This window comes from Crocodylus siamensis, chromosome 4, assembly GCF_052110815.1.
Source record: "Crocodylus siamensis isolate JL-2025a chromosome 4, ASM5211081v1, whole genome shotgun sequence".
NCBI lineage: Eukaryota > Metazoa > Chordata > Crocodylia > Crocodylidae > Crocodylus > Crocodylus siamensis.
The window spans coordinates 34,299,187-34,325,109 of NC_143398.1; the positions used below are offsets into that span (position 1 = coordinate 34,299,187).

Genomic DNA, 25,923 nt, shown 5'->3' on the forward strand with positions numbered 1-25,923 from the left:
TAGACTGAGCCCAGGAAAAAAACAACAAAGGAAAAGAAAAGAAAATGAACTTACTGGAAAACAAATGATATGATAAAAGGCAGAAAAAATGGAATACAGTAACTGCAATGAAACAAGACCTGTAAATACAACAAAATGGGGATGGAGACAAATACTGAAATAAGATGTAAATGCTGTACACTAGTGCTGGAAATACAAATCTGCACAAAAGGAATGGGGACATTTGAGGGCTGTGGCACTGGAAATGGTGATTGCTGAAATTTATAACTAAAGATAAAAGAATGAAACAGCAAAGGAACTGTTCTGAAGTCAGACCCTGTGACATTGAAATGTAAGGCATAATGCAATTGTTCCAAATGACTTGGCTGTAACTGAATAAAGTGCAGCATAATATGAGCTGTGGAACGCTTATGCTCATGACAGTTTGTTGTATACGTTTTTGCTGATCAAAAACTGATAGTCAGAGGTAATCTTTGCATGCCATCTGGTCATGAGAAGACAAATTTTAAATTAAAATATGATGTTTCTACTGTTCTAAATGAGAAAAATAATCACTCAAGGTTATATTAGGCAAGGGAATAGTTCCAGTTTTCAAGAAAAGAAACTTGCAAACATCTGCCAGGGTTGTTGAAACAGATGAACATGCTTGTTCAATCTGATTGTACAAGTATGACCTTTTAACAGAGAGGTTGTGAAGAAAGACTCAAATGAAATGCAGCTTTCCCCACAAAGTCCCCTCCTTCCTGATACTGCTTTTCAATTATACTGTCAAGATGTCTGATAAGGTGATGGTGTTAGTAGGGCATAGGGAATAGAAGACGGGATGATATTGGAAATAGAAGAAAGCAATGTTAGAAACCCATTAATATAAATAGAACTATTCATGTCTTAATGCCATGCACATAATTAACTTGTAAAGCGAGTGTATTCTCTGAGACTTTTAATAAAATTATCGTACATGCCAAGTGTGTACCAATGTTGCCATTATTTCTTGACCTCAGCAGACCTTCCACAAATTTTAGGCAGGCTATTATCATTAAAAGTTCCCTTTAAAATACTTTCTCTGAACAAACTAAAGCATAGCTTTTCAAAACAGCTGATAAATTACACCATATGTAGCCAGAAAAGGAGAAAGGGCCATATTAAAACAAAATGTAGGAAGCAAATATTGTCCTGTAGCCAATTGCACAATTCAGTTTAAATATAAGTTTATTGCAGATTGATTTTTCCTTCTTTTTCTAGCATGTTGGTTAGATGCTAGAGCAAGTACAGAAATAGTCTGGCTTTGTTTACAGTGACTGATTTGTTAGTCATTATTAGTTCTAGATTTAGCTAACTTCTTGTCTAGTTTATTCAATTTGCTTTTTAACTTCTAGTCAATTTGTTTTTAATTCAGCTTTGGTCTTGAGTCTTGGGTTTATTTCATTAAATATTGTGTCATTCTGAGTTTCTTACCAGATTGTTTCCACAAAGTCTGTTTAAAACTTCTGTAGAAAAACTAGGCTGCCCTTGTTTGGCTTTGGAACTTGCTGGGCATGATGTGTGAGGAGAGTCACTCTGAAAGAAAGACAGACAGAAAGAAGACGACTTTTTTTTACTTTTATATAGGGTTATTGAGGAGAAAAGGGGTAACAACCCAAGAAAGTAATACAATACTGTCCAGGTACAACACGCAGAGCCAACGGCTATGGCCTGCAAGCCCTGCCCTCAGTCTAAAAACAAAAATATCCAGTATATCTGCTGGCACCCGAGGAAGTGGGGGATCAGTATCACAGTGTGAGGACTAAATGGCCAACCTCGACACTGCAGAGCACCCTCTGAATTGCCCAATGTGCCTGGAAGGTGGGCACCATCTGCTGGAGGACCGTGTGCTCAAACTGCAGCGATAGGTGTGCCCACACCCACAACTAGAAGAGCCGCAGGTTATCATCTGAGCTGGCCCTGGCAAGCCAGTTCCTGTGACTCTTAAGGATGGCCATCTTAGCCTGGCCAAGTAAGAAGTTGGTCAGGCAGATGATATCCCCATTGGCTACCCGTTAGGGGAAGGAGAACAAGTAAGCTGCCTCCGAGAAGGCCAAATCTAGTGCCTCAAGCAAAGCACTGAAGGCATCAAACAGCTGCGACAACCAGGGGCATTGAAGGAAGGCATGGTTAAGGTCCTCCTCCACTCCCCTAGACAAAAGGGACAGGTTGCTGATGCAGCCAGGTCTGTGTGGTGGATGAGAGTGCTGGTGGCCAGTATCCCATGTAGCAACCACCACTGGAGGTTGCTGGTCTTTTTGGAGATGGGGGGCTCATAAAGTGTGTACCACATGGGGTGGGCTGGCGTGAGCACCAGTGCTGCTACATGCCTCTGCCACACCATGTCGAGCCAAATAGCAAGGATGCGGGTGTGATGGACCTAATTACCCGCAGATACAGGGCCTTCTGGGGGAGTGTGTCAAAGCGGATCCCAGTACCACTCCCTGGAGACATGGGGACAGCCAGTAGGGTGGCAGACCTACCATGTAGGTGGGTCTATCCATAACCAGGACAACAGGTAGTGGTGGAAAGGGCTCACCCAGGACATCCCCGGCAGGGAGGGCTCTCCATGCAGCTGCCATATCCTCTGGGATAATGGCCTGCACATTCCTTAGGAAGTGGGTAGCACAGCGGACTGAGTGCATGCCCAAGTGGGTGGCCAGAGCCTCAGCTGACAACCAGTCTGACTGGGTCATGTCGAAGAGGTGTCCAGACGGATGGTATGTGACTGGATGAGGGAGTCAACAAGGCTGTTAGAGGCTCATCTTGGCAAACTATGCTGCAGGACTGGGTTATGGACCAGGGGCTCCTCCAGTAACTGCAGAAACCACAGATGCCTGGCTTCAGGCAGGAGGCAGAAGGCAGCTCATCAGAACCGCATCGTGCTTTGATAGAAAGGCAGGAGGACACCCCAGTCCAGAAGGGTGAGGTCCAGAAGGAACAGCTCCTGGTTGAAACCAAGGGCCTACACCCGGTGCAAAAGCAAATTATAGTTTCATAGTAGAATCGGAAGGGACCTAAGCAGATCATCAAGTCTGAGCCCCTGCCATGGCAAGAAAGAGTACTGGGGTCAAACGACCCCAGCAAGCTGAGTGTCAAGCCTCATCATAAAGACCCCCAGGGTAGGAGCCAGCACCACTTCACTTGGAAGTTGGTTCCAGATCCTAGCCACCCTGATCGTGAAATAGCATCTCCTGATGTCTAATCTGAATTTATCCTCTGCCAGCCTGTGACTGTTATTTCTAGTCACTCCTGGCAGTGCTCGGGGAAACAGGGACTCCCCCAGTGCCTGCTGGTCCCCTCTGACTAGTTTGTAACAGGCCACTAGATACCCCCTCAGCCTTTCCTTATGGAGGATAAACAGGTTCAGGTCCCATAGCCTGTCCTCGTAGGGCCTGCTCTGCTGCCCCCTGATCATGTGAGTGGCCCTCCTCTGGACCCTCTCCATGTTGTCCACATCCCTCTTAAAGTATGGCACCTAGAACTGGATGCAGTACTCCAGCTGCGTCCTGACCAGTGCTGCATAGAGGGGGAGTATCACCTCCCTGGACCTGCTTGAGATGCATCTGTGGATGCATGACAAGGTGTGGTTTGCCGTCCTGGCTGCATCCCCACACTGCTGGCCCATGTTCATCTTGGAATCAATGATGACTCCAAAATCCTTTTCTGCCTCCGTAGTGACATGAAGCGAGTTCCACAACCTGTAGGTATGGTGCTGGTTCTTCCTCCCCAGGTGTATCACCTTGCACTTGTAAGTGTTGAATCCCATCCTATTCTCATCCGCCCACTCCTGTAACCTGTCCAGGTCCGATTGCAGCTTATTCCTCCCTTCTAGCATGCCCACATCCCCCCACATCTTGGTGTCATCAGCAAATCTGAACAGGGTGCTTTCTACCCCCTTGTCCAAGTCACTGATGAAGATGCTGAACAGTGCAGACCTGAGGACGAAGCCCTGCAGAACCCCACTGCCCACATCCCTCCAGGTCAAAAATGACCCATCCACTACCACTCCCTGGGTGTGGCCCTCCAGCCAGTTGGCGACCCATTTGACTGCGTAGGTGTTGACACCACAATTCCCCAGTTTCTTAATGAGAATGGGGTGAGAGACAGTGTCCAAGGCCTTCCTAAAGTCCAGAAAGACTACGTCCACTGCTATCTAAGGATTTTGTGACCTGGTCATAGAAGGCCACCAGGTTGGTCTGACAGGACCTGCCTCTAATGCACCCGTGTTGTTTGCCTGTAAGCATAATCTCCCCTGCTGGCCCCTCGTGGACATGTGCCAGAATAATTGTCTCAAAAAGCTAACCCAGGATCGAGATAAGAGTAACAGCCCCATAGTTCCCCGGGCCCTTCTTCCTCCCTTTTTTGAAGATGGGAACCACATTGGCCCTCTTCCAGTCTTCTGGCACCACACCAGAGCACCACAAGTGCTCGTAAAGCCATGCCAGGGGTCCCACAATGACCTCAGCTAATTCCCTCAGCACACTGGGGTGCAGTTCAGTCAGACCAGCTGATTTAAATACATCCAGTCCCTCCAGAAGTTCGCTGACTACATCCTCCCTGACTCTTGGCCTAGGTGCGCCTCCCCTGGTGTCTGAGAGGGGCCTGGTGGGGGGGGGGGGCTGATCTGGTCCCTGCTCAGGAAAATGGAGGGAAAGAAGTTGTTAAATCGGTCAGCTTTGTCGTCTGGTGTGACAACCAAATTTCTTGGCGTGTCTTGCAGGGGCCCCACGTTACCCGATACCTTCTTTTTGTCCCCTATGTATTTAAAAAAGGACTTCTTGTTGTCCTTGATCTGGGAAGCTAGTCCCAGTTCCACCTCTGCCTTGGCCTTCCTGACTGCCCCTCTGCAACCAGCAGACCTGGACAGATTAGACAAGTGGGCAGAAAACAACAGAATGCAGTTCAACAAGGAGAAATGCAAAGTGCTGCATCTAGGGAGGAAAAATGTCCAGCACACCTACAGCCTAGGAAATGACCTGCTGGGTGGCACGGAAGTGGAAAGGGATCTTGGAGTCCTAGTGGACTCCAAGATGAACATGAGTCGGCAGTGTGACGAAACCATCAGAAAAGCCAATGGCACTTTATCGTGCATCAGCAGATGCATGACAAATAGGTCCAAGGAGGTGATACTTCCCCTCTATCGGGCGCTGGTCAGACTGCAGCTGGAGTACTGCGTGCAATTCTGGGCGCCGCACTTCACGAAGGATTCGGATAATCTGGAGAGGGTCCAGAGAAGGGCCACTCGTATGGTTAAGGGCCTGCAGGCCAAGCCCTACGAGGAGAGACTAGAGAAACTGGACCTTTTCAGCCTCCGCAAGAGAAGGTTGAGAGGCGACCTGGTGGCTGCCTATAAGTTCATCAGGGGGGCACAGAAGGGAATTGGTGAGTATTTATTCGCCAAGGTCCCCCCGGGGGTTACAAGAAATAATGGCCACAAGCTAGAAGAGAGCAGATTTAGATTGGATATTAGGAGGAACTTCTTCACAGTTCGAGTGGCCAAGGTGTGGAACGGGCTCCCAAGGGAGGTGGTGCTCTCCCCTACCCTGGGGGTCTTCAAGCGAAGGCTAGATGTGTATCTAGCTGGGGTAATGTAGGCCCAGCACTCTTTCCTGCTTGTGCAGGGCGTCGGACTTGATGATCTATTGAGGTCCCTTCCGACCCTAACATCTATGAATCTATGAATCTATGAATCCCAGAGCAACCGCAGTATAGTCCTCCCTGGTGATGGCCCCTCCCTTCCATTGGGTGTACACTTCCCTTTTAGCCAGAAGTCATTCTCGGATGCTTCGGGTGAGCCATGGGGGCTTTGCGCACTCCTGATCCCTTTGATCCGTGTTGGGATTACCTCCCTTTGGGCTTGGAGGATCATTTCCTTAAGAAGCAACCACTCTTCTTGGACACCTGGCTCCCCTCCGCCTCTGGGACCTCAGTGTTTCCCCGACTATTCTCCTCAGCTCACTGAAGTCCGCCCTCCTGAAATCTAGCACTGATGCCTTGCTGCAGGCCTTTGCCACCTTGTGCTGCATGGTGAATTCCAGCAGGCGATGATCGCTGTCACCCAGGTGGTTGAGCACCCACAGCCCCTCAACAGGTCATCTCCCATGGCCAGCATCAGGTCCAACAAGGCGTCTCCTGGGTTAGATAGAGGTCCTGCTTTTGGGCTAGGAATCTACGTGAGTGGTCAGAACTGACTGACTGCTCTTCCCAGCAGAAGTCTGGAAAGTTCAGGTCACCCATGATGACCATATCCTTTGACCTAACTACCTCCATCAGCTGACTTAAGAATTCCTGGTCTAGCTCTTCCCCTTGGTTGGGTGGTCTGTAGTAGACCCCCACCATTAAGTCTCTTTCCCCTTGACTGCCTTGTATTCTAACCCAGAGCACTTCAGAGTGCCCCTATTTTGACTCTGTGCTACCTGATAAGAATGTGTATTCCTCCTTAATGTAGAGCATCACGCCCTCACCTTTCCTCCCTGTCCTGTCCCTCCTATACAGCCTATAGCCCTTGATATTCACCACCCAGTCATGCGTTGGGTCCCACCACATTTCAGTGAGCCCCACTATGTCTGGGCTGGTGTCCGCTAGCAGGAGGGTAAGTTTCTCCTGCTTGTTTCCCATACTACGATTTCATAGATTTCATAGATTTCATAGACATTAGGGCTGGAAGGGACCTCGGGAGATCATCGAGTCCAGCCCCCTGCCCAAAGGGCAGGAAGTCAGCTGGGGTCATAGGATCCCAGCAAGATAAGCATCCAATTTACTCTTCAAGGTGTTCAATGTAGTTGCTTGAACCACCTCTGCTGGCAGACTGTTCCAGACCTTGGGGGCTCGGACAGTAAAGAAATTCTTCCTTATGTCCAGCCTGAAACGGTCTTGCAGGAGTTTGTGACCGTTCGACCTCGTCATCCCTTGGGGCACTCTGGTGAACAGACGTTCCCCCAGATCCTGGTGGTCACCCCTGATAAACTTATAGGTGGCCATCAGATCACCCCTAAGCCTGCGCTTTTCCAGGCTAAAGAGCCCCATGGCTCTCAGCCTGTCATCGTAAGATCTGTTTTCCTGACCTCTGATCATGCGTGTGGCTCTCCTCTGGATTCTCTCAAGCTTCTCCACATCCTTTTTGAATTGTGGAGCCCAAAACTGGATGCAGTACTCCAGCTGCGGCCTCACCAAGGCCGAGTAGAAGGGGAGAATGACGTCCTGGGATTTGCTCGAGAAGCATCTATGGATGCACGCCAGCATTTTGGTCGCTTTACTAGCCGCAGCATCGCTTTGCAGGCTCATGTTCATCTTGTGGTCAATGATGACCCCCAAGTCTTTTTCTTCTGTAGTGCTAACCAATGAGCATTTGTGTAGAGGCATTTGAGGCCTCCTGTGGATGTGTGCACTGACCCCCTAATCACAGCATTGCCCTGGCCCCTGTTGCTTACCTGTGTGTATGTTCCTCTTGTCGGTCTAGGCTGGGCTGTACTTGTGAGTGCTGCTTGGTTTAGCAGTCCAAGGCTTCCTCCACCCTTGTCTTCCCCTTCCCCCGATGAGCCTAGTTTAAAGCCCGCCAGAGGAGATCCACCAACCTAGAAGAGAACACACGCTTACCTTTTGGGGAAAGGTGGAGCCCATTGCACCTGAGCATGTCTCTTGTTCTGATGTGCAGGTCGTTGTCAAGGAAGCCAAAGCCCGCCTCAAGACACCATTCCCAAAGCTGCCAGTTGGTCTCTGTGATGCATGTCTCATGCCGTCTACCACGTCCACTCACTGGTAGAACAGAAGAGAATACCACCTGTGCACCTATCTTTTTCAGCACACCCCGCAGAGCATGGTAGTCCACTATCAGGTGATCAGGGCTTCTCCTGGCCACATCATTAGTACCCACATGGATTAGGACCAGGGGGTAGTAATCGGTGGGCTGGATCATGGCCTTGATCATCACCTTCATGTCCTGAATCTTTGCTCTGGGTAGGCAGTAGACCTCACGTGTTGAGGGGTCCTGGTTACAGATGGGGCCCTCTGTACCTCTCAGGATGGAGTTGCCTATGATGATCACACGATGCTTTTTTCACTGGGACTACTTAGCTCCTTCAGCCTGCTTGGATCGTGGAGAGTATGGAGTTGCCTCCTCTCTGGTTGCCTCCTCTCCCTCCTTCTCCTCCAGTGTTGCCAGAGCCTCATACCTGTTCTCCAGCCAGACTGGAGGAACTGGTACTGCTGTGTTACTAGCAGCCCTGGTTCTGGACCTAACCGTCTGCCACTCTACAGTGGAGGGCATTTTCTGAGGTACTTCTTCCTTGGGTGCGTGGCCCTGCCAATAGCCAATTTCTTCCTCCACCTCTCTGATTCCCCTCAGCCTGCTAACCTTCTCCTGGAGCTCCCTCACCTGTGCCTCCAGAGCCCTAAGGTGGGCACCTCCAGGACAGGTGTGGGGGTCCCCAATCCCTGCCCCCCCGGGCCTTGCTGGGCAATCCCCGCAGGCCAGGGGGTGGGGGATGCCAGCTCCCCCATGGGCTTTGTCTGGGTGGAGGCCTCAGACAAGCCCCAGGTAGGCTGCTCCCCCTGGGCAGAGGCCCTGGTAGCCCTCTGCATCTAACCATCATAGGAGTTGCTGCTTGCTTTAAGCTTACTGCAGTGCCTTCACCTGCCCTAGTAGGAGTCTCCCTCCTGGCCCTTCCTGCCCGCCCGCTGGCACGAACGTTGACACAAATGCCAGTGCACTCTGTTTGCGCAGCTCAGGAGTGAAGCTCCCTACCAGTTCAGCTAAGAGGGATCCGGGGGTCTTTCCCTCCAGATCTGGCTCAGCTGCATCCAGTCCCTCTGCCCACTTACCTTAGGGGGATCAGCTGCTGCTGCCCCCACTGCTGGCTCTGCTGCTGCTGTGTTTGCCTCCAACTTGGGTCTGGTAAGCTGGATCACACGTGTAGGACACACATGTGCCTGGATCCCTCCTCTCTCTGTTGGTTGTGGCTCCCACCAAGGGATGAGGTCTTCAGAGTAGAGGAGCCTTTGGAGGGTGTGTAGGCAAAAGGCTGTCACCCTGCCCACCAGGTCACCCAAGCCCTGGTCCCCTTTGGCCACTGGCAAATAAAGAACAGCTCAGGGAAGCCAGTGATGCTCGTCCCACAAGAAACCCACAAGCAGTCACTGGAGCTTCTCAAGCAGGTCTGGCGGGGGATCCAACACAATGCAACAGTGCTACAATGCTGCAGCTGCCAGGTTGTTGACAATAAGGACCTGCCACAGTAGGAGAGGCTGGGCAGACGTCAGCACAATTGCTGGAGGTGCACCTCCATCTCAGCACCAAGGTCGTCCTAGTTCCATGCTGAGAAGACCAAAGGCCCAAGGAACCCCCCCAATGCCTTGAGGTCCTCCTGATGCCAGGTAAGACTCTCGGGCAAACTGAGGGGGAGGGGGCTGACCCACGGACCAAGAAAAAGAGTGTTGCTATTGATCCAGTTTACACGAGCTGAAGAGGCGTGCTCATAGGCTTCTTGACAGGTGACCAAGGACTGGACATTACCCTGGGTAATGATGAGGACAGTCACACCATCTGCATATGCTGTGAGCCTGACCAGCAGGCAGCCTATTGAGGTGGAGGCAGATGAAAGAGTCAGTCTGGCCAGGCACTACTACAGTACATGCAGTAGGGGCTTGATAGACAAGGCATACAACATTCTGACAGAAGGCAGCCCTGGTGGATGCCCCTGCCAGCTGGGAATGCGATGCAGAACATGCCATTCACCTTCAGGATGTTCAAAATGTCCCAATATTGGACCTGGAGGGTAGAGGTGAAGATGGGCTTGAAGCCAAAGGCCTCAAGCATCTGAAACAGGTAGTCATGGATGATCTGATCGAAAGCTTTCTCTTGATCTGATGTTGAGGTCAAAGAAGTCTGTAGCTGTCAGCAGGTCGCAAAGGAGGAACAGATTGTCCTGGATGGTCCTGCCTGTCACACAGCTCTCCTCAGGGCTGATGATGGAAGTCATAATGGTGCACAGCCAGTTATCCAAAGCCTTGGCCAGGATCTTCTAATTGGCGTACAAGAGGGACACTGGTCACCAGTTCTGGATGCAGCCCAGGTCTCCTTTCTTAGGCAGCAGGGTGAGGACTGCTTGGTGACAACTGTTTAGCATTGTCAGGTCCATGAAACTCTCATGAAAAACACGTGGGAGCAGGGGCTGAGGAGAGGCCAGAAGGTCTTATAAAACTCGGCAGGCATTGATGCCAGGGGCTTTGCCCAAGGTGAGGTCCCTGATGGCAACTGTGAGTTTCTCCAAAGACAGTTCTCACTCAAGATGGTCAGCCTCTGATGAGCAAAGCCTAGGGAGGCCATCATGTAAGCACTTAGCAGACTCTAGGTAAATCAGTTCAGCGAGAAACAGTTCCTAGTAGAAGGCGGTGGTGTGACATTGGATCTCAACAGGATCTGTGAGCATTTGGCCATCTGGGGTCTTAAGATGGCCAATGACCTTCCATGCGGTTCATTGTTTCTCAAGGCTGAAGAAGAAATGAGTCAGGGCATCGGTCTCTGCCAGCAATTGGCAGTGGGCATGGGACCTTGCACCCCAGGCTGCACTTTGCCAGCTCCCGCAGATGCTCCTTGCAGAGCTTAAGACTCTCAAGCAGCCCCGCATCACCGCCATCATCACACAGGGCCACCTCAAGCTGAACCACTTCCTCCTCCAACTCCTGAACATGGCAGCAAAGCTCACCTGCTGCCAACTGTGTGTACTGCTGACAAAAAACTCTAATCTGCACCTTTCCCACATCCCACCACTGCATCCAGGAGGAGAAGGTGGCTCTTATGGCTTCCCATGTCTGCCAGAAGTGAGCAAAGCAGTCACAGAAGTGAGCAACCTGCAAGACAGTAGTGTTGAGGCACCAGTAGGGCACCCAGGAATGTATCCTGCCAGAAAGGCTCAGCACACAGAAAACCAGGCTATGCTCTGACAGTCCTGTTGGGGTAATGTGGCTGCTTCACAGGAGTGGTAGGTGGCGCCTGGTGACATACAGGTGGTCAAGGCATGCCATAGAGAGCCCACTGATGGTTGCCTTCAGCCAGGTATACTGACTTGGATCGACATGGAGATGCTGCCAGACATCAACAAGGTCCATTGCCTCTAAAGCGGTCCACAGCTTCCGAGCCAAAGAAGGCACTTTGTTCGTGTCCAGCAGTGAGCACATAGATGTTAATAAGGAGGAGGAGATGTTGTGCAAACTGGAAGCAAATGGTGAGCAGGCGGCCAGGGATGACCTCTTGGGCTACCTCTGAGTCAGGCATCAGCTGTGGTGACAGAAGGATCATGATCCTGGAGCTGAGGGAGGTGCCATGACTAAAGAAACCGTGGCCCTTCCAGGCGGCATGCCAGTCAGCTTGATTGGCTGCATCAGTGTGTGTTTCCTGAAGAAAGGTGATGTCCAGCCTTTTCTGGCACAGGAAACTAAGGAGTGCCATCTGCTTCACAGGGTCTCTGCAGCTGTTGACATTAAGAGAGCCAAAGGTTGTGGCAGCCATGTGTGAAGGCACAGAAGCGGGGACAGGCAAGGCCAAAACAACAGAGGATGAGACAACAGAATGGAGCAAACATGCAGGACAGGGAAAGACTGGGCCTACAACTCCCCAGCTGGTGCTTCTTGTAACAAGCACCAAATATCACCCACAAGCTTGCTAAGGTGAAAGCTATAATGCTGCATCCCTGGCTTGGAGTGCAGTGCCACCACTGCAGCCTTAGCAGACACCACAAATGTCTCAGGGTCTGGGAATCATTTGTGTATGTATTGTACAAACCTCCAGCGGTGCTTGGTTTGATTTGGGAACTTTATGAGGTGTTCAACAGAGTAGCCAGCACAGGGAGGTTCCTCAGAAGCAGGAACAGATTCCACCTCCGGGGTGGGGATGCTCCCTACTGAGGGGGGCACCTTAGCTGACTCTGGGGGTGCTACTCCCTGAGGGAAGATTTCTGTCGACTCATCCTCAAAGTCCAACTCCAAGGAGGAGGAGCTGTGTATGTCAGGAACTAAGAGCCACTGAGTCCCAGAAAGAGCACTTGTCCCCTCACCAGGATTCTCAGCAGCAGGCCCTATGGGAGCAGCTTCACCTGTGGGGTCCTGGGGGGTGACATTTGTCCCTGATCTCTTGGGTGAGGTGCTCTCCTGGGCTGGGCACTCTTGTTCCTGGAGCTACCTGCAGTTGTCAGAGGGTCCAACCTCCATATCAGTCTCATCAGGATCAAGGATCTGAGAGATATAGAATCATATAATCATAGAATCAATGAGTCGGAAGGGAGCTAAACAGATCATCTAGTCCGACCCCCTGTCATGGGCAGGAAGGAGCACTGGGGGTGGGAGGGGTCATAAGACCCCTCCAGCTCCCCTGGCCACTGCAGGGTCTGGGGGGGGGTGATGCTGAGGAGACAGGCAGAGAGTGGGGGCCCCTGCTCAATAACTTCACCTTCCTTGAAGGCTTTTTTAGAAGACCCCTTTTTTCCTGGGACTTGCCCTTCCCAGCAGGAGGGGCTAAAGCCTCCCCTGAGGTGGAAGGGAAAGGTGGGGGGCAGGTCCACCAGCACGGAGCCAGCTGACTCTGATGAAAAGGGGAGGTCTGGGAGGAAGGCCCTTCCCCACCACCCAATGGAGCTGCTGCACCAGAGGTCGATAAGCCACCTTTGGGCACAGCCATAGAAGGCTCTGCTGTGGCCAGATTTTTCTTTGGACACTGGGTAACCAGGTGGGACCTGCTACCAGAACAAAGCCATAAGCTGTTCCCAGTGGTGAGGTAGGCCTTGTACCAATGCTTGTCAATCATGAAGGACATGGAGTGAGGCAAACCCCAACCCTCCCTGTTAAGCAGCATGAACAGCTGCCTTTTAAAGGACAGGACATGCCAGAGCTCAGGGACCTTGCTGCCAAGCAGCAGTCTATGGACTGGCCCTGTAACCATGCCATAAGGGTGTAGGTGATTAGTGAGGTCCTTGTCCGAGAGCAATGGAGACACGTTCAAGGTTACCACATGAATGGCCAGTGTGTCTAGAGGCGTTGCGAAGCAAAAAACACCCCTGACAGATACCCCTGTTACCTCATTCACTAAAGCAAGGGAGCTGAGGAAGATGATGGGGACTGAACTCACCTGGGCAGCATAGAGGATATGCTTGCAGCCTATGAGCACCCCCACAGCAGCAGCACACTCCTTCACTCCAAAGGATGGAGGGGCATGAAGCCGGAGACCAAAGCTTTGGTCCAGAGGGCCTGAAACCCCAGCAGTTCACTGCTGGGAGCTGCCTCCAGGCATTCCAGTGAAAAAAAGGGTTAACCCTGCAAAGAACCAGAGGGGTGGGGGATGGGCAGCACTCTGGGGACAGGGAACAAAATTACTGGAAACAAACAAACCATGCCCTAGGGGAGAGAGAGGGTAAGCACTGTGGCAGGGAGAGGAGAGGAGGGGAGACAAAAAATAAAACAAAAAAACCTGAGGAAGGGGGAGAGGGTGACTGCAGGAAAAAAGTCAGGGAAAAGTAATGAAAAGTGGGGACTACAGTGGGAAAGAGGTCAGACTGTCTAGGGAGGGAAAACAAAACAAGAGGAGAGAAGCTTACAAAACAGGAAGCAGCTCTCAGAGCTCTGAGCTCACACGCCTGTTGGCAGCCATCTTGAAAGAAAGAGAGAAAGAATATTACAAAATCAGTGTTTTCTTTCAGCATTTTTCAGGTTCCAAATTAAATGTTTTCAGTTTCCTATTTCAGAATGCTTTGTTTTCAAATAGAAGGATATTTAGTTATTTTAAAGTCTTTAAAAAACACAAAAACAACACAGATTTTGTATTGTAGTTCCAACTCCCTCCTACCACAAGAAAAAAAAATCAGTTATTCACATTAGTCTCATGCTAAGTGTATGAGTGAGTGCCCATAGTACAGTGTAGCTGAAAAATATTTTTATACATTGATAAAAAAGACTAGCAGTTTGGGGATATATTGTGATTTGGAAGTCTGTTTTCACCAATGTTCAAAACAGATGACCTGGATCAAGTTCAAAGAAGGTTCACTAAGATAGTTAAGGGAATGATTATCTTCTCTTAGGAAAAAAAAGATTAAAGGAGCTTGTCTTGTTCAGGTTAGCGAAATGAAGACTGAAAAGGATTATGATTATTCTTGACAAGTACATAGATGGGTTTAATACTAGGTAAGGTAAAGAGCTTCTCAGGCTGAAAAACAACAACACAAGGTAAAAAAGGATACAAACTGGCTATGGATACTTTAGATCGGAAATCAGAAGATCTCTGGCCATCAAAAGAGTGGAGTCTTTGAATGATCTTACAAACAAGATGGAAGACTGAATGAAATAAACTAACTGAAAGGATAGTATGAGCCAGGGAATTCTGGTATACTCATCAAACTGTGTGATACAGAATCACGGATTGAAGTTCCCCATGGTGGGATATAAAAGTAACATGTAAGATTTTGACAGTCACAGTTTTTGGACTTTTGCTGGTTGTACAGTGGTGCTAGGTAGTAAGATTTTCCTCTTATGAATGCTACTGGCTTCTGGGGGTTAGTGTATTTGCAGTTTGCTTGTTTTTATGGGGATGTGCTCCTGCTCCTGCCAGCAGTGCCATAGAAATGAAGTTTGGTGCCTGGGGCAAGCCTGCAGTGGCAGCTTACCCCCTCTCTGCACACAGATCTGGGGGGGTACATGGCTCCCACCATGCTTTCCCAGGAGTGCACACAGTGGCAGGAACTGCTACCCTGTCCCTGTCCCTGTCCCTGTGCTCCCCACCCCCCAAACAAGCCATTTGTAGCTCCATCCCATGCTCCGCCCCGGCTGGGCAGCACCTGTTGACACCCTTTTGCTTTGGCACCCCCCCACTTCTCTTGCTATGGGACTGCCGGGCAAGTGCTAGGAAACAGATTCTCAGCTCAGGGTCTTTCCTGCTTAGGGTTGCACCCATTGTCAACAGTACAGAAATAGGGGCCAGAAATACTTAGGTATGTGGTTAGAAAACTGGTATTTAGGGCCACAAAGGAAAGTAGGGGTACTTGTACACATTATCAGGTTTCTCTAGCTAAAGATATTTTCTAGGATTATTTCACTCTCACAATGTACCATGACAGTTAATATTACTATTTTGCACGTAATGTGTTTAGGACTCACAATTGGTTAATATGCTAGTAAAAGATGCTAGGGGACACCTCATAACAATTTTACCCTCTTGACCTCCTAGTACTAAATTATAGCAGGGAGCAGTTTAGGAATGTATTTTGTGATTGGTTTATTTTTTTCAGGTGGCTTTTGCTTACAGTCCTCCAACCATGCCATTGTGTTCTAACTTGTTTAGCAGATTATACATTTTGGGAAATATTTCAGTTTAGTCTGGCTGCAGCTTTTGCAGCACAGATAGTACTGAGCTGGAAGAGCAATACAAGCTGAATTAGGAAGGAGGATTTGGACATAACTGTGGCGTAATTTTTGCTGCTTGTGCATAATTTTTTTTCTTCTACTGGCCTCCCCAGATGAGATATAGGTTAGATTTCTGCTTTGCTTTGCTTTGATTTCTGCAAGCACACAGAGAGTCAATCGGATGAGTGTACATTGAGTGCTTAGGATGAAAATAATAAAGAGTTGCACCATAGACTTGTTTCCTGTTTCTAGTACCACTGACTTAATAGTGGTTAGACATAACTGGAAACAGGTAACCCTTGATGTAGCTGGAGTTTTAAGTGGTTTTTTTTGCAGGAGCAAAGCATTTTCCTGTACTCAGGTTAGATAGCAACATTTAAGTGGCAATGGCCAGTTGATCATTGGGCATTAAAGAGAAGTCTGGAATTCTTCACTAGACAATTCCATTGTTGTATAACTCAGCCTCTTTCAAAACAAGTCTTCTGTTTGCTCATTTTTAGAACTGCATTGCAGTCCTGCATATGCCCAAAAGTCCATTAGCAAAATGTAATAAAAGATTTTGTTACTTAGATTTTTATCTTTTCTCCAGACCAAGGAATGTGTCTACATTTCCTGGTTGTGACAATGAAAGTCAGATAGAACATGAGCAAAAAGTAAACTCATTTTAAGGGGTGTAAACGTAATTGCTTTTTGTTTGTATAAAATGAAAGTGAAAAGGACTAAGCTTCTTTGGTTGCAGTTCAGTGGAATAGATCTTATGAATTTTGATTGTATTTTTTAAAGAATCTGGGTTAATTTCCTAGACTGGCTCACAGTCACATGCTTGGACAAGATAGCATTTCTGTCCCTTAAGCTCTGTATTAATCATTTTAAAAGCATCTAGGAGAAGGTGTTCTTTCTTTGCCTGATATTTTTCTTTAATCTATCACACTATTACTGCAAGCAGATCTAGTTATTGTAATGCTCCCTAGGCAGCTCTTCTGTTGCTGCTTTCTTGCCTTCTCAATGGGTTCAGGAAATGACAGCTAGTGAGAAACATTTTCAAAACACCACCACTGGAAATATTTTGGGGAAAGGGAGCACTACAGGTATTCAGCCTGCAACTGCCCCCATTGCCCTACTTCTTGCGTCTTTCCAAAACCAAGTGATTGATTCCCTAGGGAGACTGGGGCAGTGAAGCAAAGTCTCACACCTACTCCTTAGACCAGAGCCCCATTCCCAGTCTTTCTCCACCACTCAACTCTGGGGACTACAGTCTGAGGAGTGGGTAGGGACCAAGAAACAGCTTCTCCTCTGTTTGGATCCCAGTCTATAGAGGAGGATCCCAGTCTGTGCAAGAGCAAGGTCCCCCCACACCTTCTCTAGATGGGTAAGACCTCAGTCTTGGGAAGGCATGGGGAACATTTCACCCCAACTCTTCCAAATCCCCAGGAGGAAGTGTGCAAGTGTTCAGTTTCCTGGAACAAACTTTCTTGGGATCTCTACTGCTGGGTTGGAGATGTTTTTTTTTCCCTCCCAGAATTGCTATTTTTGTTCTGAGAGAAACTGTGTGAACAGCTGTACTCCCATAGTTTCCATCAGGAGAGTACAATGCTCCTGGTAGAGATGTAACGCCTGTATGTGGTCAGAGTCAGGCCCACGTACATTCCTATTCAACACCGTCCAAAACTTAAGAGGATGAGGAGTTCCAGGACTTCTCCATGTCTTCAGGCTGGTGCACAAGGGATAGTACAATGCTAGTGTGTAGTATTACTATCTATAGTATGATGCTGCTGATTTCAAGTGTATGTAAACATAAATGGCTTGGTGCTGGCTATGACATTTGGTCAAGGTGATCACATGGCAGCAGAGAGCAAAATTTGGTTGGTCTTGGCATTGTATAAAGCAGCATGGGATGGCAGCAAGAAAACTGGTCGACCTCATAATAGTCATATGCTCAGAGAAACATTAGTTTATATTAACTGCTTGTGCAAAAACCATAAAACTCTGTCAGAAAGGAGTGTAGAAGAATTCATATCTCACCAGTAAATATATTCTAGCAGTTTTCATGTATGCAAGTTACATCAAAGACCATAAATAAACTATACTGTCTCATATTGACAAGTTTTTGGGCCCTAGTAACTATATCACTTTTGCAAATTAGTTTTAGGTTTCTAAATTCACTTAGGCACTTTTGAAAATTTAACCGGTGTGTTCCTATAGACTGACTCTGATTATATCATCCATTTTGCCTGTTGCATTATACATCAACGTTAATTTTCAAATTGTTTTACATATTTGGCATAGACATAAGCTAGAACTTTCTTATTCATTTTCCTTCCTAATATTTTTATTTCAATTATAAGGGATCAAAGGCCCTTTTCATGCAAAAATATCCAACTGATGAAACATACTCTAGGAGGCTGAGAAATCTCATAATTGTGACTAACACCTGCTCAGCTATGCAGTTGGTAGACTACTGAATCTATACAAGAAGCTGACTGCACGGTAGTCGAAAACTACTGCATAGTAGCACATCATGGCACAGGCAGTGCTAATATGATAATGTGCAGTATTATTAGGCTACTGCGCAGTAGTGTGACTTAAAAGATGGTGGTATTGTACAGTAACTCTGGTTACCGAGTATTTATTTAGTACTTGCTAACAGGGGTCCTAAATAAATGTGTAGTAATGACTGTGCAGTAGTGTCTTGTGCAGACACGCCTAGTTAAACCTACACACTCCTGTAGTGATACAAATGCAACAAAACCACTGGAACGTTAAAGCTGTTATGTTGAGGGTTTAATTTAAAGCAATTTAACTCATATCACCATAGACCACAAAAATATAACAATTACAGCCTAACAGCTTATGCAAACTCCTGAAGGATGACTTCTACTTCCTTTTTGAAACTGTTAAATTAGTTCTAACTGTAACCAGAGATTGCATTTTAAAGTCTTTTGTTAACACACAAAAGAATTTAGAAATGTCAAAAACAGCAGGAGATTTGCTGATGAAAAAGGAGCAAGAAGTCTATCAAATTTTAAGAAAAGGAAAGAAACTACATTGCAGAAGCAATGTGCCTGCTAGGACATGCAACTGACTGGATTGTGGTTGTTCAGCATTCTAATGTATGTGCTTACAGTCACTATATTTATACATGTAATTTGTACATTTTAGATGTCTATATTTTGTTTCAAATTTGGTTTCATAGCCAGTTGTCTTTTGGGTCCCTTGTTTAGACCTACAATGGGATCTAAAATCCTGGAGTTTAAAATTAAGTTTTTCCATTAACTGCAGTAAACAATGAATTTAACCCCAAGGCCAGATAAAAACATTACATATGCAATGGTCTAAGTGATGGAAAACCGATCTACACTCATAACTGAACAGAAGTTTTGTGCATATAGACTGGTTTCAAAATGGCAGAACCTGGTCTAAGATAAACCTCGATCAATATGGTATCAGACTTAATCAGTTTAGGTTAGGCCAGTACTTTGAACTTATGTACCAGATCCCTTATTGATTCAGGTTAGGACACTGTCCGCTGGCATCCCAGGTGCCTTTGCAGCCCCCTGCTATCCCTCCCTTAAAGGCAGACTTGCAACCACTGACAGTCCAAGCCAGCAGAGACTCTGGTCAGCTGCAGGTGGGCAGGGGGAAGGGTCTGTGTCCCTCAAAGAGCCCTGGCACCAGTGGTAGCTGGCAGCAGGATGTGCTGGGCAGCCCAGAAGGCTTGCACTGGGAGGCAGGGGCAGGGGGGCTCTGCCAAGGGAAGGATCAGGTCCTTTGGACCTCCAGCAAAGGTGGCCAAGCAGCACATTTTACTCCACTGCCTGGTGCGAACCTCCCAGGCTATCCAGTGCATCCTGATGCAGCTGCCATTGGTGTTGGGGCTCATGCAGGGAACAGACCCCTCTTCCCTCTCCCCCCCACCCCATTTCCCTGGCTGGCTGTGACTGATAGCTGGCTGGAGGTAGGGCTAGGGAGACAGTGTGTGCTGGCTCAGCCCTGTGACAGCCCATTGATAGGAGCTTCTGGGAGGCATGCAGGAGAGCATCCAACCTGTTGGTCTCAGCCAGTGCAGGCAGCCTGTACACTACCCTCCCTACCAAAGGGTGAACATGCAGTCTATTCACTCCTGATCTGAACTATGCTGCTTATAGAAACCTGTGTAGATTTTTTCATTCCAACTCAAGATTTTTGAACGTCTGTACCTAGCCTAAGTTTTTTTGCATTGTGTTCTCTCCTCTTCAGAGAATCTCTTCCCCTCTATGTACCATATTCTGGCTCTCTTGTTTATGTTGAGTATTATTCTTTGGTTATTCCAATTGAAATTGATGGCATTGTTCATAAAGTAAAGAGCTATTCAGGATGAAAAAAATTATTAGAAGTAGGCTTTGTATAACTTAATGTTGTATTCTTAATTTAATGCAAGGCATTAATGTGATGATATACGTTATAATTTCATTTTAATCCTCTTCATGGTGATTGTTCTACAAATATTTTTGCATTATATTTTATAAAACAGGACACTGAATTTACGTGAAATTGGGGACTTAATTATACCCAGAAACATACAGTACTGTGGAACTAACAGAAAACATGAAAGATGTTAAAGAAACAGAATTATAGGGATGAAAGAACACTGGATACTACATCATGCTCTTCCTTTTGAGATGCTGTTGTGTGGCAATTATGAAAACTACACTTCTTATTGTCAAATGCATGTTATATTCCTTCATAGTTTTGTGCCTTTACAACAAATATCACTGTGAGAAGCATTAATGAAGAGGAACTGCATGCTGGTGATTTCACAAGGAATTATGGCCCAGATCCTATTCTTCCAATGTCATGTTAAAGTGACACTTATGCAGTTTGTGGTATCCAAGTCACAGAACAGCATTCTACTTTGCCCTATATAATGGCCTGCATGGTGCTTAGACATCTACATTTCTTAAATGTCTGCCTAGTTGACTAAATGTGTTCTATATAACACAATTGGAAGGAATTCAGTAAAGCTATGTATCTATCCAACTCCATTTATATTCTGGTGGAGTCAATTTTGCCATGGTGATATAAAATAGTGCACAACCCTGCCTTTGCTCCTGCCCCTCATATGCAGTCTACTAAAAATCATGACTGGTAATTCAGGAAAGGTCCCAATAGCTTTGTGGTTAAAGCCACCTACTCAGGAGACAGCAAACATAAGTTTTAAGCCTACCTCTTTCTTAAGGAATATCATCCTAGTCTCTCATAGCACAAGGCAATGTACTCACTCCACCGACAGACCATGCAGGACTGATATCATGTCCCTGTTAAAGTATTCCACTGGGCAGCCAAGAGGGAAAAAAAAATTATAAGACCAGAGAGAAAGCAATAGATAGCCTGACTCTTGCCTACAAGTGGACATTGGGCTGGCAGGAAGCTCTTTCTGTCTGTCAAATGCTTTTTGTGTACTTGACACTATACAGAAAAAGGAAAGATTGTAAAAGCAGCACTGGAAGCAGAGATCACGATTCTCCACATGGCGTGATCCACCAGCTTGAAACTCCCTTCCAGTGGGTTTGAATATATACCCATGCTGTACTATCTGGAAAACCTTACAGTAGTTGATGCAGGACAAGGCCTCTTGGACAACATTGGCAGGAAGACAAAAAACAGGAGTATATTGGACAGGACAGCCTTTGGGGAAAAACAGTAGACTTTTGGGAAAGAAACAAAAGGTTAGTGGATTGGGAGTAGCAAATCTCAAGCTCTCTGATTTTTCTTTCAGAAAAAGAGGGTTGACACATGTTCAGTTTTCAACATTTTCCTGGAAAGCCTCAGTGAGGAGGTTGATACAGCAGTAGCATTGGCACCTGTCTCGCCTCTCCTACAGCAGCCGGGTCTTGGTAATCACCACTCTGGAAGTTGCTACTCTGTGGTACAGGTGTGAAATCCTGGACTCTCCAGTGACCCTGCTTGAAGACTTCAGACTTCTTATGGACTACTTCTGGAATGGGGATCACTGGCTCCAACGGGATATCCTCTACCTGCCTACCAAACAGTAGGGACAGAGCTTGATTGACCTGGTGAGCAGGGTAGCTGCCTTCTGCCTTCACTGCTTGCTCTTTGCTGTTGAGCACCTTACCCTTGGGATGACTTGTCTTCACTGTCCTGCATCAGGTGGGATTTCAACTTTGACCTGGAACTGATTGTCTTAGATGGGACACACTCGCATCCTTCTACCTCAGCTTTGCCTGGAATTGATGGGTGTGGCAGGGCACTGTTTGTGCCTGCCACTTTAAGGGCCTGGAGCTGGCAGCTGCCAGGTGCCTGATGAGGGGAGCCAATTTGAACTTAGGTCTTCCCATATAAACAGGGAAGTTCTGCTGCTGGAGGCCAGGCAACAACATTGCTTGGCTGGAGGGCTGTTGGTATCATCTGGAGGTTAGGGAGAAGCTGTAGGGGATGGTAAGGAGGCTCCTAGTCCTGGATGCAACCTAAAACTGCACCCTGCCGGGCATGGGAGCCCCCAGGAAATGCCACACCAGTTACCACCCTGGTGAAAGGTGGGTTGGGGAGCCTTAACCCCTAGCCCTCACAACTGGGTGGGTTACCCCTTGTCTGAAGGGCCTGGAGGGTGGCCCCCAGAGAGAGAGAGAGAAGGCCATTGACTCAAGTCTGTCTGAAATTTCCTTGACTGGTCAAGGCTGGGGCCAGGACGGGAAGGGTCAAAGGAACGCCCATGTGCGCACCTGGGGTTCCAACTGGCCTGGAGGTGGGCCAGAGCTAGTGAGCCAAAGGTGCTGGGGGAACCACACCTGAAGGGGAAGCAGTTCAGGGAGCTTTACTGCCTAGTGTGAAGGCAGATGAGACTGCCTGAGGAGAGAAATCCAGGTGGGGTTCAATTAGGAGGATTCTGGGGCCCAGTGTGGGGGCCAGTGATGATGATAACATCTAAATGCCATTCAGCGAAGCTTGGGCTGTGGTGTAGGGGAGGAATGGAGCTGCAAGTAGTACCCCCTGGCATTGGGGCAGGAAATGGGAAGCCTCCTGCTTAATTAAATCACTTAACTAATTAACAACAAGGTGTGGCAGGTGAGAAGGCAGGCGGTTAGCCCAGAAACAGGTGGGTGGGCCACAGTTAAATCGGTCCCGAGAAGGTCCCCTGTTACAATGGGCCTTCTTCTGACTGAGACTCCAGGCCAAGTGCTTGCAATTTCCTGAGCTTCTGCAGCAGCCCAAGGTCCATGACCTAGCCTTGCCGCAATGAGCACCGAACCAGGAGGGCCAAGGCAGAGTTGGAGATAGGACTAGCTTCCCGGATTAAGGACAATAAGAAGTCCTTCTTCAAATACATAGGGGGTAAAAAGAGGGTCCCGGGTAATGTGGGGCCCCTGCAGGACACGATGGGCAACTTAGTCATCACGCCAGATGACAAAGCTAACATATTTAACGATTTCTTTGCCTCTGTCTTCCTAAGTAGGGACCAGTTCAGCCACCTCCCTGCTGGGCCCCCCTCGGGCCCCGAGAGAGACACGCCTGGGCCAAGGGTTAGCGAGGAGTTAGTTAGGGTACTTCTGGAGAAGCTGGATGTGTTCAAGTCCGCTGGTCCGGACGATCTTCACCCTAGGGTTCTACAGGAACTGGCTGAGGTCATTGCGGGACCCCTGGCACGGCTCTATGAGCACTCGTGGTGCTCTGGCGAGGTGCCGGAGGACTGGAAGAGGGCCAATGTGGTCCCTATCTTCAAAAAGGGAAAAAAAGAGGACCCGGGAAATTACAGGCCAGTTAGTCTGACCTCAATCCCGGGTAAGCTCTTTGAAAAAATTATCCTGGCACACATCCAGGAGGGCCTTGCGGGGGAATGCATGCTCAGGGGCAACCAACATGGGTTTATCAGTGGCAGGTCTTGTCAGACCAACCTGGTGGCCTTTTACGATCAGGTCACCAAATCATTAGACGCAGGGGTTGCTGTGGATGTAGTCTTTTTGGACTTCCGGAAGGCTTTCGACACTGTCTCTCACCCTGTCCTCATCAAAAAGCTGGGAGACTGTGGTGTCGATGCCCACACGGTCAAATGGGTCGCCAACTGGTTGGAGGGCCGCACCCAGAGGGTGGTAGTGGATGGGTTCTTCTCGACCTGGAAGGACGTGGGCAGTGGGGTTCCACAGGGCTCGGTCCTCGGGCCCGCACTGTTCAACATCTTCATCAGTGACTTGGATTACGGGGTAGAAAGCACCCTGTTCAAGTTTGCTGATGACACTAAGATGTGGGGGGATGTGGGTGCACTAGAAGGGTGCAATAGGCTACAAGCTGACCTTGACAGGTTGCAACGGTGGGCGGATGAGAATAGGATGGGGTTTAACACTGATAAGTGCAAGGTGTTGCACATGGGGAGGAAGAACCGGCACCACACTTACAGGTTGGGGAACTCTCCTCTTGCCAGCACGGAGACAGAAAAGGATCTTGGAGTCGTCATTGACTCCATGATGAACATGGGCCGGCAGTGTGGGGAGGCAGTCAAGAAGGCCAATCGTACCCTATCATGCATCCACAGATGCATCTCGAGCAGGTCCAGGGAGGTGATCCTCCCCCTCTATGCGGCACTGGTCAGGCCGCAGCTGGAGTACTGCGTCCAGTTCTGGGCGCCACACTTCAAGAGGGACGTGGACAATATGGAAAGAGTTCAGAGGAGGGCCACTCGTATGATCAGGGGTCAGCAGGGCAGGCCTTATGAGGATAGGCTACGGGACCTGAACCTGTTTAGCCTCCACAAGAGAAGGCTAAGGGGGGACCTTGTGGCCTGCTACAAACTGGTCAGGGGGGATCAGCAGGTATTGGGGGAGTCCCTGTTCCCCCGTGCGCTGCCAGGAGTGACCAGGAATAACGGTCACAAACTGGCGGAGGGTAAGTTTAGATTAGATATTAGGAGGCGCTACTTCACAGTCAGGGTGGCTAGGGCCTGGAACCAGCTTCCAGGGGAAGTGGTGCAGGCTCCTAGCCTGGGGATTTTTAAAAGGAAGTTAGATGAGCACCTTGCCGGGGTCATCTGACCCCGGTGCTCTTTCCTGCTAAGGCAGGGGGTCGGACTAGATGATCTACCTAGGTCCCTTCCGACTCTAGCTACTATGAAACTATGAAACTATGAAACCTTCCCTCCAGAAGCCTCATCACTTCCCTGGTTCAGTCACACACCATGAAACTGATCCAGCCCAGCTCTTTGACTCAGCCCAGTCTGCTTGGCTCTTAGCAAAACCACTGGCTGACTGGCACAACCTGTACCCTGTCCACTTTGCTTCACTGAAGTAAATGCTGCTGTCCTGATGGAAGCACTTGGTGCCTTGGAGGATCAGCTCTGAGCCTTCTCTCATTACATCTTGCTAAACAGACCACCCCATTGCTGCCTATTTATCTAGCTGTTGACAGCACTGAATGGAAGGCCTGGTACCCTAAGGTCCCTCCCTGTACTGAACAAGAACAGCGCTAGGATTTGATTTGCAAGATCCTGTCAAAGTACCTGTGTACTTGCCACCTTACCTAACACAACTTGGAGGTGGCACCAGTGGCTGAAACACCAGAGCAAGCCCAAATAACTTGGCCCACCCTATACAAGCTGCTGATTGCCAAGAGAACTGGGAACTACAGTTGTGGCTGTTGCATGGGGCCCTGACCATGGGTCCCTTCATCTACCACTTAGACCTGGAAACATCAGCAGCCTGTCATTTCTGTGAGGAGGAGGTGGAGGAGACTCTTCCATTCCTTCCTGGACTACCTTTAGTTGTGGTTCTTTGGTGCTACCCCCAGTGTCTTCTTTGGCATGCTGGACTTGGACTTTTCTAAGACTGTGTGCACCTTCTCTATCTCATTCTGAGCAGGGTATATGATCTGCCAGTTTCCTGCTAAATGAGGCCAAGATGACAACTTTGAAGTCACAGAAACTGATTTGCAGAAGTTGGCTTTGACAATGCCCTCCAACTCTTCTACTTCTTGGTTTGAGGCATGTGTCACATTTGAAGATGGACACTTTACCTTGCAACAAAATATTGCAAATGACAATTCGTGTCATTCTAGGCCAGTGAAAGGGAGTTCTACAAGGTAGAACTGGTACCATATGCTCCTAAGTAGTCTTAATGCAGGAGGGGGAGTTTGAGTCTCATGATGTCGTGTTTTCATTGCTGAAAAATGTCATGCTCAGCCCCTAGAGGGCTACGCATATTTGAACTTTACCTTTGTTTTTATTTTCTTTATAATGGTGTCTGTTTGTCTTTCTTTCTCCTTTTCTATCTTGGTCCCCCGTACTTGGTATAATTATTCGAATGCAGTACCCATATGGATCTATCCCCCTCCATTATAATTCAGTTACTCTTTGTAAAGCATTTTTGTATTATTTCCAAGTAAATTCTATAAATAGTTTAAGGGATGTAGGTTGTAGTCATGTTGATCTAAGGACATTGGCAGATAAGGTTCTTTGTGTGAATCTGTTATCTTTTATTAGACCAACTTAAATAGTTGGGAGAATTTTTCATAGCAAGCTTTCAGGTTTAAAAACCC

The 25,923-nt window shown here is 48.1% G+C and overlaps 2 pseudogenes; both read right to left on the bottom strand.

Moving 5' to 3' along the window:
* Nucleotides 1-1,769: 1,769 nt before the first annotated feature.
* On the bottom strand, nucleotides 1,770-2,666 carry LOC149865617 (uncharacterized; annotated as a pseudogene).
* A 224-nt stretch (nucleotides 2,667-2,890) lies between these two features.
* On the bottom strand, nucleotides 2,891-8,604 carry LOC149865618 (uncharacterized; annotated as a pseudogene).
* Nucleotides 8,605-25,923: the final 17,319 nt, after the last annotated feature.